Below are 17,189 nucleotides of genomic sequence, written 5' to 3'. Positions count from 1 at the left end.
GAGGGAACGGGAACCAGCGGCGAAGATGTTGCCCATTTCTCGAATCGAACAGCACCACGTCTAAGGGCTGCGTCTCCACCTCAAGTAGATAACTGCAGATTACCATGCAGCCCTTGTCTGCCTTGTTTGGCCGAGACTCTGGTAGAGGAAAGTTGAAGGGTTTGAAATTGTTTGAAAGCTCAAGTTCAAGGCTCGCTCTGATGAGGTAAACATTCCAGGGCAACAAATAACCAGCCCTCAAAAAGCTACCGGCTTCTTCCCCCTCGGCTTGCTGTCCTTAAGCCCCTGTCCGATCCCAGATCTGAAGAAAAATGAAAAATGATGGATGAATGTGAGATGGACTGCCAGCACCGGCAACTCGAAGGTGCGTTACTCTGGAGATGTTTTTGGCAGGGGTGCGGTCGCTTCCCGACTCTGTTTTTAAGTTCCTGGCTTCAAAACTGACCTTTGAGTATCATTTATCCGCTGCACCAGCAGTGTGGTCGTTCTAGGCTCCTGCACCACTGGGGAGAGAGAGCCCGAAAGCTTTGATTGGGGGGGGGGGGGCACAGTAAGAAATGTTGGAGGTTTCCTATGTTGTTTCCTCAACATATTTTTCATAGGAAAGTACGTAAGAGAGTAAAGGGCAAAGAGATTTTCATTACTTTATCAAAGCGATTAAAGAGATCCTGATTGGGTACACGGGTCACTGTAAGTGTTCCAGGGTGTAGTCTCAAGAGATGGGTCTCGGGTGGGAGGCCCAAAAGGGAGGGGGCTAATAACCCCGCCCCTGTACTCTGAGTGGTCTGTCGAGTTGGCAATCGAAATTATAGTTGTAGTGCCAGGAAAGTGCAACTTGTAAATGGTGCCGGCTATGCAGGTTTGTCCCTGTCTGACAATATGTTGTGGTGGCTTCGAACACCAAACTAGGTACATTACACAACTTTTGGTGTATTAACTTGCTTCTGTGTGAGAGGAAAGTGGTGTATTCTTAAACTACTTCTGGTAAAACAAGAGCTGTACGCGTGGTATGTCTGTAACTGGATAGAGCAACTAATCCGTGGTTTCCAATGTCCAAAAACAGTCAGCTTGAACTAAACTCCAACTTCACCGTGTCTATTTAGATTTTACAATCCATCCAATCCATGGTGTAAAGTTACAAAGTAAAAATACTTTGTTACTGTACTTGAGTTATTGAGTTATTATATTTCTCTCAACTTTAACATTCACTTGGCAACATTTAGCCCCAAAAGCATTAACTTTTACTCCAATACATTTCCCCTCTGCACCTTCGTTACTCACTACAAAATAAAAGTGCAGCCCGTGTTCAGAGTATTCAGCTACTTTTTAAGTGTTGAAGCGGGTTTTTTTTTTGTTTGTTTGTTTTTCCCTCGGGTTGGGGCATGGCTGGGTTTGTCTTGGAGACCTGGCAACCTTGCCCGTGTTCAGTTTAGTTTTTGCAGCACTGGTACTGAACAAGCACAGGCGTGTCCCAGAGAGCCACGACGAGAGCAGCGTGTTGGAGAGCCACGCCCACAGGGACGGCCTCCTCCAGCGGTGGTGCTGCCCCACCTGCACCCGCTAAGACTGATGGACTGATGGAGACCAACATCCGCCGTGGCCATACTTACCACAAATGTTTTCTTATGTCAGAGTGAAAGATGCGTCTTACCAAATGCCTCTTATGCTTATCTAAAAAATATCTAATAAATCAGAGCAAAAAAAAAGAAAGAAAAAAAAAAACGGGCTTATAGCAAATTAAACAAAGTGGCTTTTTTCTTCTCCACAGCATTTGCTTTTGGTACTTAAGTACATTTAATACCATATAATTACTCTTGATACTTAGATAGATAGCTTTAATATCAGCCCCTTCAAGACTTTTACTCAAGTAGTATTCTAATGAGTGACGTTCACTTTTACCACAGTCGTTTATTTGCCAGTGCCTTGGCAAGGGGACCAAGGCACTGGCAAAGGCACTGGTCGCTCCCCCCCCGCCCCCTCTCTATCTCTCTCTCTCTTAATTATAAATACTGTACTGTACTGTAGTTACCTTTATTATTATTATAATATATGGTAAAATATAGTCTATACATTGAGACAAACATTTGACTAATCGATGCTGGATGTGAACCGTACGTAACTGTTCCGACTTACATGCCAATTGGACTGACAGACAGACCTGAAAACCCAACCCTTCCCTAACGCGGGGACTGCCTGTATAAGGTATTGACTTTGCCACTAAACGTTAAGTGGTTTTGCTCTATCGATCAAATCCGCTGTGTCGCTGGCTGTGGTAATGAAAAGGGAAAAAACAATTCCAAAAAGAAAATATGGGGTAATTTGACCTCTTTAGAGAATACTGGGAATTGTTATTGTAAGTTAACACAATTGAAGTGTGTACAACTCACTAGATTTGATAACGTGTTTATTGCGATAGAGTCAAACAAAATATATTGCTGTAGAGGACTTTTTGATAACGGTTATATCTCAGGTTTTGGTGATTTATGGCATTCATGTCATTTTTGCTGAAAGGTAGTCATATCCACCATTCAATCCATCAATAGTGTATTGCACATTGTGTTTATATTCACTTGGGCCCTCATGGAAATTGTAACCCAACACACTGATATATTCATAGCTTTATTTTTAACTGCAGACGTACTATTTTCCCTTTGGCTGTGATATTGCTGTGTTGATGTCTGTAATTTTCTCCCCATGCCTTGATATTTCCTGGATATCATATCGTCAGTCGGTGTCCTCCGATGTTATCAATCCTCGAGTCGTCTCAAAAATAGTTCAGATGCACCTGTACGGGGATTTCGGGGTAATTTATTGAGTCCTGTTCTCTTCACAACCCTAATATTTACTTTAAAAGCCTTGCTTGTTCTGCTGAATGCAAACAGGCGGAACTTGAATGCAGTGCAACTGAAGTCTTGTTTGTTGGAGATGCTAAACTCTTTTTAGCTCGATAGTCTCATACATACACACTATAACTTACCTGAGGCATTACAAGTGTGCATTTACCAGCCACGGAGTGAGAAACTCTGTCCAACCCTAACCCTTTGAGCCTTTGCTAAGGAAGCCAAGTTCATTCTTGGCTTATTGTCTCATCATGAAAGACAGAGAAATCTTTTTAGTCGACATTAGTATTCCATAGGCATTTGGAGGAATCCGGAGACCCGAAAGGAGATCAAGTTTTTCTCAAACCAAATGTAGACTTCGACGTGTAATCTGTATTACAATACGAATGAGGGCGTTGTCTGGGGATAGCGCGTGTTTAAAATATCAAGGTGCAAATATTGTATGACCACAAGGGTTAACTATCCTTTGGATTTCTGATATCCAAATTACCACCTAAGCAATAAAGTTAGCATCCGTTCAGTCTAAAGTTAGTCCTTTGACCCAATTTTTACCTTTGGGAGTGATCTTTCATTTGAATCAATTTAATCTTTATTGTAATTTATGATGCGAGGGGAGGTCCCCTGGAGCTCACCTGCGCTTGATGGAGGTGCCGTCCCCCTTAATGAGAGGAGTCATTTTCACAACAACGCATTCATAAGCCCTGGATAACATAAGGACCCGCTTTTTAATAGACTCCCGGCAAGAGTGGTCGCTTCATGCAGTTGGTTACAAGACAGCAGGCAGAGGGACTCGGCAGGAAAAATGAGCCAGATTCCCTCCTTTATCTCTTTTGCCCGCCCTCCTCCTGCTTCATTTGACCATTCTAATCTCTTCTGTCTTGTGAGCTCACAAGTGTGTCAAATAAATGCCTCGTGCTTTCTGTTTATATTTTCCCATCCATAATACATGGGCATGCAATTCATGCTGGTGTGTGCGAGAAAAAAGGAATTGGGAGGAGCAGGCGATAGAATGAGCAGAACGGGGGTGGGGATGTGAAGAGGGAAAAACACAGATTTTTAACTTGTAGGGTATTTGATCGGGGAGCATTTTACGTTATGGTTAATGAACCCACCCTTCGCTAGGTGTGGGGTAGGCACTGCATAATTGGAATAAAATATATGGCACAAAATATACGGGACAAAATATCTATTGTGGCCGAACGCGGATCCTGCTAGATCTCACGACTCATATGTCTCATGTGGAGTCTGAAAAATCACTTTAGGATTTGGCATTGGAAAAAAACTGACATTGAAAAAAAGTATCACTGACTATATTTACTTATTATTATATAATGCTTATCTTCATTTAACATGCATTGTGAGGTTGGCGTCTGGGCTCTGCTGCTCATCACTCCTGGCGAGGCGAACAGCAAACATAATCTTGCTCTGTGAGATAGAAATAAAGGAGTGTTGAGCTTGGAGGCCAACATGTGGATGCAGGGGAGGTGGAGGGGGCGCAGCAACGCAGCAAAGCAGGCGGGGCAGGAGGGACTGGCTGCTTAAATAAGCCGGCCCAAAAGGACGTGGAAGCGTGTGGCGCTCCCAAGATGTCTGACGGAAACGAGTTCCTCAAGGCACACATCATCTATTAGCGTTGCGAAAATATGTATCAAAAAATAAAAGATCGGCAAATGATCTTAATATATATAAACATAATATATTACGTATCCCAAAATTATATTACATAAATGCAACTGCTACAATGGTCGGTTGAGTTTAGCCAGAGGAACAGAAATTGTATTTTACAAAGGCATGATTTCACGTGAATACAGGTACATAAGTGATCCATAACCAAATATTACTTCAATATTATTATATCTAATTTCCTAATAATTAGTCTATTGATTCAATTCTAAGATCCCGATCACACCAGCATTTTGAAACTCTCGATGTAAAAGTTCAAAGTTTTGCGTGGACTTTGACTCTAAGGATCTTTGGTGACACACAACGTCATGTAGTCGAGCAACGCCAAAGCAGCCTTTACGGCGTTGACCCGATACTTGCGTGTCGATATGTTTGGGTCTTTTCTCCAGTTAGGCGTCAGATCATTTGAAAATATCCCTCTCGGATTTAGGTGGTAGATGTGTGCTTTGTCTGTGACGGTGCTGTCATCAGTAGATAGATCCAGATTTTCAATGCCAGACTCATCAAAGCGTCTTGGATCTGGATGACAATCAAGTTCCATTCTTGGCAACAAAAGATGCTTCTCCACCGAGGCGCAGGAACGAAATAAGGAACCGTTGAGGCCCGGAACGTTCTGAAACGCGAAACAAAAAAAAAAAAAAAAAAAGAGGTTTTGGTTGCTTTCCCATCGCACCTGCGAACTGTGAAGATTGTGGAAATCAGGAGAAGGTGACGCGAAATGTAATGGTAATTAGAATATAAGTATAATAAGTCTACCACATGATAGATACAGCAACCGTGTCACAATTGCCCCCGATTTGGCAGTCATGATAAAATCTTCTATGCTAGCAAGCAGCTACAATCAAGCTACCATATCATGTCATGCTAATTTGTAAGCAACAACCTAAAGATAACATTGATACAAGATGCCACTTTATGAGTCCTGTCGGGAGATTGAGGTAAGTTTAAATTCTTAGTCATCAAAAACTTTAGACAACAGAAGCTCTATATTGTAAATCCTATCTGTAAAACATTTTTTTGTTGAAAATCTCCGAGGTGGAAATGATTTGTATTTAAAATATTTGGAGAAACAGGAAACGGGCAGCGCGTAAATGTGTTATCCAGTGTCTCCATTACACATCTACCCCACTGCTCTACATTTGCCTGTTTTATTAATCATCAGTCTTAAATAAATATAAAACTTACAATAATTGTTGGACAGTAATCGTTTTGATTTGTAAAATTGGCAGGAAATCCTTGGGGGTGCTGTATGCAAAATCCCGACGGGGCTACAGCCTCGGCAAGCACCCCTAAGTGCCGATTCGCTCCCCGTTGCACGTAACGGAGACGGTCTCTCTTTTTTGATGAATGACTGATTTTCACACAAATATGTCAAAGTTTCAAGCCCTTATTAAAACGGTGCTTGTTAAAAGAAAATTACATATTATTATCCAATCCAGCTCACTCGCAGACCGTCAAAAAAACCTATTTCCTCAGACCTCATTCCGCCTCTTTGCGACTGAGCAACTACAGCCTTTTTGACGACAAGTCTATTTAGGCGGTCGGGATAAATCCCCCCACCTCTCCACTTTAATTTGAGTATTTGCTTTTGCCGTTCATTATTGACACCAGCCCGCAGCGTCGGACGGGATCAGGGGCCTTTTACCCAGCGGTTGCCATGGTGTTGCAGAATGTGTGGCGTTCCATTACCTACCCCGCCCCCCCCATTTGTATATATTGAGCCGCGAAGCGGGAAGTTTATTTGTTGGAAGGTGGTCTTCACCTATTACTCAACTTAACCACACGCCTAAGCAGTTCCTTTAAGAGCACGTTAGTAGCAATGCTCCTTCGCCAAGAACAACAGAGATGTCTTGGATTCATTATTATTCAATGGGTAGCTCTTGGTACTAACGCTGCCTGTGCTAAGGGTTCCTACAGGGATTACCTAGGCTTAGAATTGATGTCAGGATACCAGACAGTGCTTGAGATAAAAAGCTTCCTTCAAACAAAAGCTATGAAACCTAGAACCAGAAAGGAAAGTTACCAATATGTATTGAGCTGTATTTGATTGCACCTTATTTGGTTTGGGAAATACTCAATTGTTATTTGCAGCTTCACTGTAGCATTTCTGCATATTTTTGCAGCGTATTTACTTAACTTTGCACCGTTAACTGTGACAGATAATTGGCGTCTGTTCATTTTTTAGAAAGTTTTCGGTCGCCTCCTAGGGCGGAAGCTAATCCCCATGCCTTCCACACACACACACACAGACACACACACACACACACACACACACACACACACACACACACACACACACACACACACACACACACACACACACACACGGTATATGTACTTGCTGTTTAAATATTTAAGCTCTTTTACCCAAAGCTAAACAATTCCAGTGCAACATGAATGCCATCTGTTTAAGAGAGATTATTAGAAGAAGAAAAAAACAGTTCATTACGCTTTCAGAATGTCCGACAGCAAGCACATTTTTTGTGGGGGGGGGGGGGCTGGGATTTACATCTTGACTCTAAAACTTTTTGCTGCGTCGATGTTGCCGCTTCAGTCAGTGCAGAGAACCCTCGCCGGTGAAAAACAGGTGTCTATTCTAAAATTATTTACTGTGTCAAACATTAACACCCCCCCCCCCCCCACTCACAGTTCAATGGAAGGACACGTTGTTTTTCCTTTCTGCTGCTCATCAAACTAATGAGTACAAGAAACGGAGGAGAACAAATACCTTTCATTCTATTTTCCTCGTGTGATGGCAGATTTGTCGGAAAGGCACACCTGCGTGGATGGCGAAACGCTGTCAAGCCGCAGATAACGATGATGAGAGGAGATGGGAGATCAAAAAGCATCTCTCTTAATATCGGGGCCGTGCGCGGAGGAAACGTGAAGAGGCCGCGTGGCGCGCTACGGAGACTATGGAACACCGTAATTATATCTGCCGAGCTCAATTTAAAAACGAAAAGAAAAAATAAAGTAATACTTCATGTCCTTACCCCACCCACAGCCTAACAAACCTCATCCAGCCGCCTTTGAATGACAGCTTTGCAAAACTCTGGAAAGAGGGGCAGGGGGGGGGGGGAGTGACTGAGGGAGTGACTGAACTGGAATTGAAGTGCAGTGGAAGGAAGATGGATTCCTGCGCTGTCACAACAGTCCACAGCAGCTGTTCTGGGAGCGTCCGCGAGTCGCCGGGAAATGTGTCGCGCCCGCGCCCAGGCAGGAGAGACGGCAAACTGTGTCATATTTCCATCTTACTGTGTGGTGAGCCAAGCCGAGGCGGGGCGGGGCGGGAGCGCGGAGAGAGGATGAGGAGGAGGGGGAGGAGGGGAGGAGGTGGGGGGGGGTGTGGAGGGTTGTTTCGTTTGTCGCGAGAAGGGAGGGGTTCCTCCAAGCCTCCGCCTGGGAAAAACCCCAATCTGAAAATCCGAGCTTCGAAATAGAAAAACAAACTCCCGTTACATTTGAAGTGGGAATATTCCATCTTGGGTTTTACCTGATGCCCACTTGACTGCACGTGAGCCAATCAGAGACCAGCCCAGTTTCAGCAGCCACGCCTGCCTCGGGTCTAGGTAATTGGGCCCAGGATCGGTGGGGCCGTACGCCTGTGGCTCGTTAATCAATCAACGGGCAACAGGTAAAACCCCCACCCACCCCCACGCACACAGCCGAGGAGCCCTTGTCGTGACATGTTTTACATCTGATCTGCTCCAGGCCTGTTCCACCTAGCCCACTCACCACAATACAACTGATGTGTTTCCACTCCATCACCTGTGTCTCTATGTCAGAGGGCCCTGAAAACGCCACTCCGGTGGCGTGTGGCCGGCGAAAGATCCACACTGCCCTTCTGGGCTTTATTTGCACTGGTCTCCATTAAAGTAAGGGCCTCAGCTGTCAACTTGTTTCTTTTATGGTGTGCAGTTTTAAGTGTTCTTTTATTGACGTCGACGGTGCTGTGAGGATGTGTTTTTTTTGGGGGGGGAGTTTTTTTTCTTAGGTGGTTGCGTATGTTTCTATCATTTTCCCCGGGACCTTAAAGTCCGTATTTTAACTCTCTTAAAAGGTGTTTCGAGGGAAATTGTGTGGACCTGTGTGATTTACCTTTACGTCTTTATGTCATTCCAGACAACATTTAAAGAGCGGAGCGGAGCCACCCGTGCCTGGTTGTTACAGTAAATAATAATCATTAGTCTGGGACTTCCTTGGTCCAAAGCTAATCCCAACTAGCCTGCCATCCCTTCGGCGTTACGCGTGTGACGGATGTAAGCCGAAGTGCTTCCGACTCGGTGTTGTGATGGGACTAATGTTATAGCTTAGCCTCCTGTGTGCCGCCCCCCATCTTTAAATGATGCGCAGTGTTGAACTTCAACATCAGCGAGCCGGTCGAGGGATCGGGAGAGTAAAACCGGTGTCATCCTGGATATCACTCAGCCACTGGCCCTTCCAGCAGGCGGTTTGAGCTCGGGGAAACCCGAGCTGCCTTCGCCCTCGGCCCTAAAAGCTCCGCGCCATGAATAATTCTTCTTTCGCGAAGCCATGCTCCGGCGACCATGTTTTCACTTTGGTGAAACACCAAATTAAAATTGTTCCTTTACTTATTCATGTTCTTTCATTCCTTAGATGAAAGAAATTGTCTGAAGATGATTTGGACGTTGTGCGTCAATGTCAAAGACATGGCACACTTATTGAATGCTGTGAAATTTGTAGATAAACGCTTATTTATATACTCTTTCAGAAGGAGAGGAAGTTATTTCGCATACTGTATGAGTTGTTATTGGAGCTAATGAGCTTTCAAAGTGTAAACGTTTGACCTTTGCCTTTGTCTCTCTCCTCGTTTGCCTCTCTCGATCGCCTCGCACAATATAGAATGTGCTGTTGTGGCACGATATAACACAGGGGTGGCCGCCGAACCGCTCTCGTGTCACGGAAGTCTAGTTTATTGTGTGAATTAAACAAAACTGAGTGAATAACATACATCTACAATAAAAACACACAGCCGCTCCGCCAAAAACTCCAGCCCACCTTCTCGCGGACCGGTCCGTGGCCCGACGGTTGGGAACCTCTTGCTCTTCAGCGGAGTGGAGACAGCTCCCTCTCCATTACGCATTTATGCCGCTGCTGCACTTGTCTGTTGCCACTGCCTGTTTAACGAATTATCAGTTCAAGTGAAAGTTCTGTCACAAAACTATATTGTTACACGTCCTTGCACATTTTCAGTGGGTATACAGAATATACTTGAGGATATGCTGTACACTGGAGCTTTCTATGCTGGTGTACGTTGTATACCTGCGTATCACGTGGACTGGACCACTGCTTTGCCGTCCCTGCAGGAGTGTGAAAGCTAATGGACCGTATAGGTGATGACGCGGCATGTTCAAAATCTCCACAAACTGTTGCTATGGCACAGAAAAAAAGAGAGCGAATCATCCCAAAATATATGATCATATGAAAATGTGATATATTCTGTTACACTGTAAGTTATGCTAGCACATCCGTTATTAGCAGTGTCCATACTGTATCACTGAAATATATAATATAGAGATAATTTAATATTATATATATTATATAATAATATAACTATGTTAAAATGTGTATTTAGTGTGTATTTTAGTATTCAATACTTAATAATACTTATTAAACATGTTATATTATTTATTAACAATATTTTTTATTGTTATACCAATGTTGTTATTACACTAATCTCTGTCGCAATGTAGCTGAATGTTATTCTCCCTTGTAAGTCGCTTTGGATAAAAGCGTCTGCTAAATGACTAAATGTGATGTAATGTAATATTAATACTTAATCTTACTTCCACGTAACTCCTGCCACAGACTTTGGTTGGTTGTCTTAATTTCATCAGGTGCATACAGCACATTCTGTATAAATTGTATTTCGTTTTTGTTTTTTTTGTGACATTTAGCATTCATTTTCTATCCTAATGTCTGTTTTAATTAACATTTTAATTGTTTGTTTGTTTATCTTTTTTTACCCTGCAATGCACCAACCAAGACAAATTCCTTCATGAAAATTGCACTTGGCCCTATAAACTATGGAACGACTGGAACTAAAATCTTTTTTACACATCACGCCACCCTGGCACTGCAGATTTTTTGATTAACTGCTATAATCGATCTTGAGCTCCCCTCTCTAAACCATTTGCCCTTGAAGTGAGTTGGATTTTGAGCTGTCTCAGACTTCAAAAGAGGTTTTTCCCCCCTTTCCTTTCCTTCTTTGGTGGGGAAAAGAGCAGGGGAGGGAAAGAGCCAAGCGCGTCGGGAGGGGGTGAGCCGACGTACAGCTAGAGACAATAAGACCAGAATGGAGAGAGACCAAAATAAGTGTGTGTGTGTGTGTGTGTGTGTGTGTGTGTGTGTGTGTCTGTGCGTGCGCGCGCGCAGAGAGAAGGTGTGATTACGAGGCTCACCCATGGACCAAAAAAAACCAAAAAACTTCTGAGGGAAGATTCCTTCAGCTTTCAGACACAGCCTTTTATGGTGAAAGTGCAAATGTGAGACAAAACCCATAATCGAGAAGACATATCATTCCTCCGGCTACACTCTTGTCAGCATAAATTATGACGCGACAGTAAACTGATCCAACCGTTACTTGTTTATGATGTTGGTGCTCGGTGAGAATGCGTGAGGCTGGGTGAGGACGTTTTTAAAATTTCTCTCTTTTTTAAATTTCTTTTTTATTTTGCTTCCATCCTCATTCCACACACGTGCATACATCTTCTAATTTCCCAATTATACTTCGATAAATCTGTCCCATCGCTATAGCTATATATACGCTATAGCAATTACACCAACAATGAGCCATAGCACTTTGTGCAATTTGGACGGACTCGCTGTCATGCTGGTTGTTTTATTATGGTGAATAATATATTCCTCGCAGCGCTCGGCGTTCTGTGCTATTGAAGCTACTTTGAATGGGACGCCACGTCATTACAAGAAACACTTAAATTGCTCCGTTGCACAGCACAAACTCATGTTGTCAAATTATCATGTGTGAGCACAATTCGCTTAGAATCATCAATAGACAACAGTTGGAATTGTATACCCATCCACACCGTGGAATAATAATTCACCCGAAGTTTTTCATCTCTGTCAAGTTCACGCCAGACTTTTTTTTTTCGAGAAATTGACAACAATTAGTGAGAAATGGCGACCTCTAAAGGAAGCCATAGAAACGACATCAGCATTATGTGTCACTTCTCCATTACGCTCAAACGTGACGTGTCCAAGATGTCGGAGCAGTACCGGCTGCCTTATGGATGGGGCTGCGCGCTCAATCTTGGTGGAGAAGGATAAAAAGCAGCGCAACTTCCTTTCCGTGCCGACAATGAACTCGGAATTTCGAGTTTAACGTCGGAATTCCGAGTTTATTCTCGAAACACCGAACCATCCTTTTTTTGCGGGGCCTTAGTACTCTTCTGTATATTAATAACCTTATTTTTTATTCATATTTTCTCATTTTTTCTCATGTATTTTCAAAAATGTAGGGGAGCTTTATTCATTTATGTTTTGCACCAATAAAAGAAAAAATAGGGTTTCCAACAGGTTGAGGCTGTGCTTCAATGCCAATTTTGACCACTTCATTACCATTCCCTATAACTTTTAGTTGTTTCCTCCTTCTATATATTTTCAGTTTTATTATTTATGGATGGATATGGATATGGAATATAATTATGGAACATTGTTGTCAATATTTGTGGAGCGAGGAGGGGGGGGGGCATCATTTTGTTCAAAGCAGAGGAAGATAAAAATACATCGAAAATAACAAACACACAATTTTTAACCCAAGGTTATCCACAATGAAATATGTCTAAAATAAAATAAAACACACGTTACCCACAATGAAATACATCTAAAATAAAAACATACATTACCCACAATGAAATACATCTAAAATAAAAACATACATTACCCACAATAAAATACATCTAAAATAAAAACATACATTACCCACAATAAAATACATCTAAAATAAAAACATACATTATCCACAATGCCGCTTCATTACCATGGCGGAGGTGTAGAGTAGCAAGCAATACACAAAGTACAGAGAGCAATACAGAAAGGTCAGTGTAGGGGCCACACTCATCATGTGGCCCCTACACTGATCGTGTGCCCCCCCCCTAAAGGCGCTTTCGTTACCACCAACTCTCTGCAGAAGTTACGCGCCGGCATTTGTGATTTGGGCGTTATTTTCAATGGGGCTCATTTACATAGAAAGGGGCCAATGTTGTAGGAATAAAACCATGTTAGGATGCGCGCGGACAACACCGGCGCACCGAGACGCTCTGTGCCTGGCAGGGCAGTCAGGGGGTTTCACCCTTTGCAGCTGCTTTGAGAATTACACGTTTTCTTTTTTATCTTATTTGCACAGGTTCACCGGGGGCAAAAGCCGCCCAATCCTTTGGTGAATTCACACCATTCAACACTATCTACGTTTGTACTTCATTATAGACGGCAAGATAACGTCTAACCTAAAGAAAGGGAATCATTTGTTTGTTTACATGTTTTTCATGGTAACGACCCAAAAACGATCGCAATAATATAGCAACCTGGGGGAACCGCGTCACAGGGACACGAATCCCAGCATACCATCGAGGCTTCCATATGACCGCTGACTGAGAATTAAAGAGGTAAACAATTCTCTGATCTTTCGCCACGATGGAGGGATCAGAAAGAGTTTATGTATATCTGGTACGTTCTAAGTGGGTCAAAGAATTTCCCTTCATTGACAGATGGCATTCGCTCTCCTGTGGTAGTAAACAAATGCATTCATTGCAGTGGAGTGGGCCCCGCTTCATAATTGTGTTATCATATCTGTTAGTCAATTGCTTCCTGCTGTGGCATGCTGCGGCATGTTCAATGGAGGAGAAGGACTCGAAACAATCATTCGGAGATACATAGGTTTTCTCTCCGGAGAAGCCGATGGATCCCTGATTGATTTGCAAGGTACCCCGCCACAATTGGAGGGACGCCGCCGCTCTTTTTTTTTTATAATACATAAACAACATACGAGCGAGGCACTCATCCGGTTCTCTTCGGATTTATTTTTCTCTGGGTATAGAAACACCGCTGGTGACACCCCAGCCATGGGAAATCAAGTAAATCCCTTTTTTTTGTTTGTTCGTTTTTTTTTCAAATACTTTGTGAAGGTTTTCCCCGACGGGAGACGCCGTTATTCTTACTTATCTACTTATCCATACACAGGAAGCTTTAAGAACAAGCGCATTAGGGCGATAACGATGAGATATAGCGCTCCGCCAATGAGCTCTGTGCTTTCGCTGCCAAGTCCAGTTTATTGCCCTGGTAAACCGGTCCTTAAATTGCTCCTCCCGCTGAGATTGTAAAATGCCCTGCATGACGAAGACAATAAAACAGAAGGGAGGGGGGTGTTTTGCCTATTGCAATAAAAAAAAAAAATAAATTAAAAAAATTGTACGACCCCCCCTCCCCAGCCATTTTTTTATTTTAATAGCGCGAGTCTGAGCGCATGGGAGTGCAGTGCAGTGCACCTTGCAGTTTGTCTTCCTGTATGTGAGTGGGAGCTGTCTGGGCGGTGATGGCCATTACGGTTCCTGCTACTGCCTGCACGCCCGCTCCGCCGGGATCACTGGAGTGTTGGAACTAACAAGCTTGGGATGCAGACAGCGGATGCACAAATGGGATTTTTGTCCTGAAAGCTTCTGGGTTTGTGGCCTTGTCTTTCAGCGGCGGCTGTTTACAGGGATTGGATTATCTGAGTTATGCTGTGTGTGTGCGTGCGTGTGTGCGTGCGTGCGTGTGTGCGTGTGCGTGTGCGTGTGTGTGTGTGTGTGTGTGTGTGTGTGTGTGTGTGTGTGTCCCCACCCCCGATCGACACGACCAGACCTGATCATTTTGCTAATGATCTGCACCGGAGAGGAGAGCGGGGCATCGGGCGACACCACACAGAAATACATATGTATGTCCTCGCCAAAAGGGACACGGGGGGGGGGGACTTTTGACTCGCAGAATGTCCAACAGCCACACACACACACACACACACACACACACACGCACACGCACACGCACACGCACACACATCCGATCCTTCCCTGGCCCAAGGTTAGTACAGATTAAAAGATGTGTCATTGATGGAGGGATACCGCGCACCCCCCATCCCGCCACATCCCGCCCCGCCCGCCCCCCGCTCCACCCTCCCTGGCCTGTCAGGGTGTGTTTGGGAGTAGCCCACTTCATTTATGCAGCATGATGGGTAAACAGAATGTGATCAGTCCAATTACCTCCCCCATCCCCCACCCACCCTTATTGAGGAGGCGCACGGCCCAGTGGGGAATTGGCCCGTGGAGAGAGAGAGAGAGAGAGGGAGAGAGAGAGAGAGAGAGAGAGAGAACTGTCTGTGTCGGACGCAGAGTTGCGACAGTAGCACCTGCTGCCCGCAGCCCTCAGCTGTATGAATCTCAATTTGTTGGCGCGGTTTGTTGCCAAAAAAAAAAAAAAAAAAAGAAGAATAAAAACCCGCTCCCAGAAAGTGAGCTCTCTAATGAGGGCAGAGCGACGTTGGCTCTCCCCCCACTTCGGGTCTTTTTTTTTTTTGCTGATTTCATTTTTTTTTTTTTTTTTTTGCTGTTTTCCACGCATTAACTGCAGGAGGCACTGGCAGATCAGCAGTGTCATGCGGCGCTGTGGTGCTTGTCATGAACTGACTCAATGTCAGCTACAAATGGCATGTTTTCTACCTGCTGAATTGTTTTCCCTCTATTTATTTTTTTTCATCCAATCTATCCATTTATTTATTTTTTCTGCTTAGTGCATGCCCAGTTACATTTTCAAGGACACTGTTCCTGCACAATTTTTCTTACCCTGCCGTGGATTGGTGGGAATAATGTGGCTACTCTTAAAAGAAAAAAGAAGTGTTATTCGCTCTATTACCGCTCTATTACATTTCACTGCATATATGTATGAAAGTATGTATATGTATGTGACGAATAAACCTCTTGAATCTTGAATCTTGGATCTATTCTTACTCGCTTTGCAGTAGGCCTACACTGGAAGGTGCTGTTTTTAGTAACAATCCAATAGCAATGTAGCGGGAGCACGTACTAGTTACATTTCACACTTCATTGTTAATGGTTTACTCAGTAAACAACTGTCTGCTGCGCTCATCTGAGTCTGGGAGTCGTCGCGTAACGCTGAAGATCTCACGGATTTAATCTGAACAATAATCTGAATGGAGTAAGCCCGCCGGTTTATTCCATCTCACATCTGTCCTCACATGAAGTACACAAGGTTTGCCCTGTACCTGCGGCTCAACGTGCGAATGGCACCTGAGAACCTCGAGCTGCTTTCATCCATGCACCGCGTTATTATCCGGACATTGCCCCGTGAGCGCAAATGTCCGGATCAGCTGGACCGGACATTAAACGGACTTTACCCGGACATACCCGGAGAATTGACAGCGAGTGGGCGTGGCGCGTGTTGATGACGTCTCCATCCTGCGACTGCCGCATGATAGAGACGTCATCAACGCGCCCAATCGCCGAGGGTGAAGAAGGGTCATTTACCGCCATGATATACGAGGACATAGAAGGGACATAATGTAAGCTTATATTGGGTACATTCAGCGCAAAAAAAAAAAAAAATCACAATGACTCATATGTCTGCAGCCTGGTCCGCCATCTTGGGTGTGCTGTAAAGACTCCGGAGCGTCATGCGTCATTGCATCGCGTCCCCCCTCCTGAGCGCTCTACCCAGGCGCCGCCCCTCGCCTAAACCGAACGGAGTATTTCCAGTGGGTGTGAATGCGTCCGACACGGACAAGCGGTGTGCTGCGTGTGTGAAAGGCCGGCTCCACTCTGGACAATGTCCGGATAATCAGGTCACTTCACGTGCGAAAGTCAAAGACCGACACGGAGTGAAAGACTGAGACGCAGTTAGAGGACGAACCGAACGGGAATTAAGATACTGCAAGAGAAATATAGGGGAATAAAGAGAAAAGGTACCAGTGAGGATTTTCGATCATCTCTTCCATGTCTTTTTAAATGGCATCTCCACAGGGAGCGAAACAGTCGAGTCAAACAGCCGAACATTCAGGTAAAACAGGAAACAAGTGAAGTTTTAATACAATGCAATTAATAAATGTATGATATGAAGTGGGCCTACACACAAGCCTGGTGTGCAGACCACAACATCAAAGCGTAATTAGCTACCAGCCTTTTTGGGCTATTTTTAAACAGTAAATCCATTGAACTTCTGTTGTTATGCTGGTGGCCTAATTAATTTGTTTTAATTAGCTATTTTATTGTGTCGCCGGCCTAAAAACAAAAGTACCTGTTAGGGATGTCACTTTACATATTGCTCATCAACTGATTTTATTTTCCTTTATCGCGCAGTGCTCTGCTTACCATCACCGCAGAGCAAGGTTGTGGTTAGAGGTGCTTGAAGTGACCGTGTGCCGTGCCGTGTGCCGTGCCGTCTTTTGGCGGACCCCGCCACCAACAATAGCAACAGCATAGAGGAGGGCTAATTCATTGAACGGCTGTTTCTTATAAAGTGTCAGCTAAATAGATATGGGATGAATATCAAACATGTTTTTTTTTTGTTTTTTTATAAAACTCTTGGATTACCACTTTAAAACGCTCCACGGTGCCATAGACATGCACGCACACGAGCGCG

The sequence above is a fragment of the Zeus faber genome, assembly GCF_960531495.2.
Source record: "Zeus faber genome assembly, chromosome: 16".
Taxonomy (NCBI): Eukaryota; Metazoa; Chordata; class Actinopteri; order Zeiformes; family Zeidae; genus Zeus; species Zeus faber.
The sequence above is the reverse complement of the archived record's forward strand: the minus strand, read 5'-3'. Positions refer to the sequence as shown.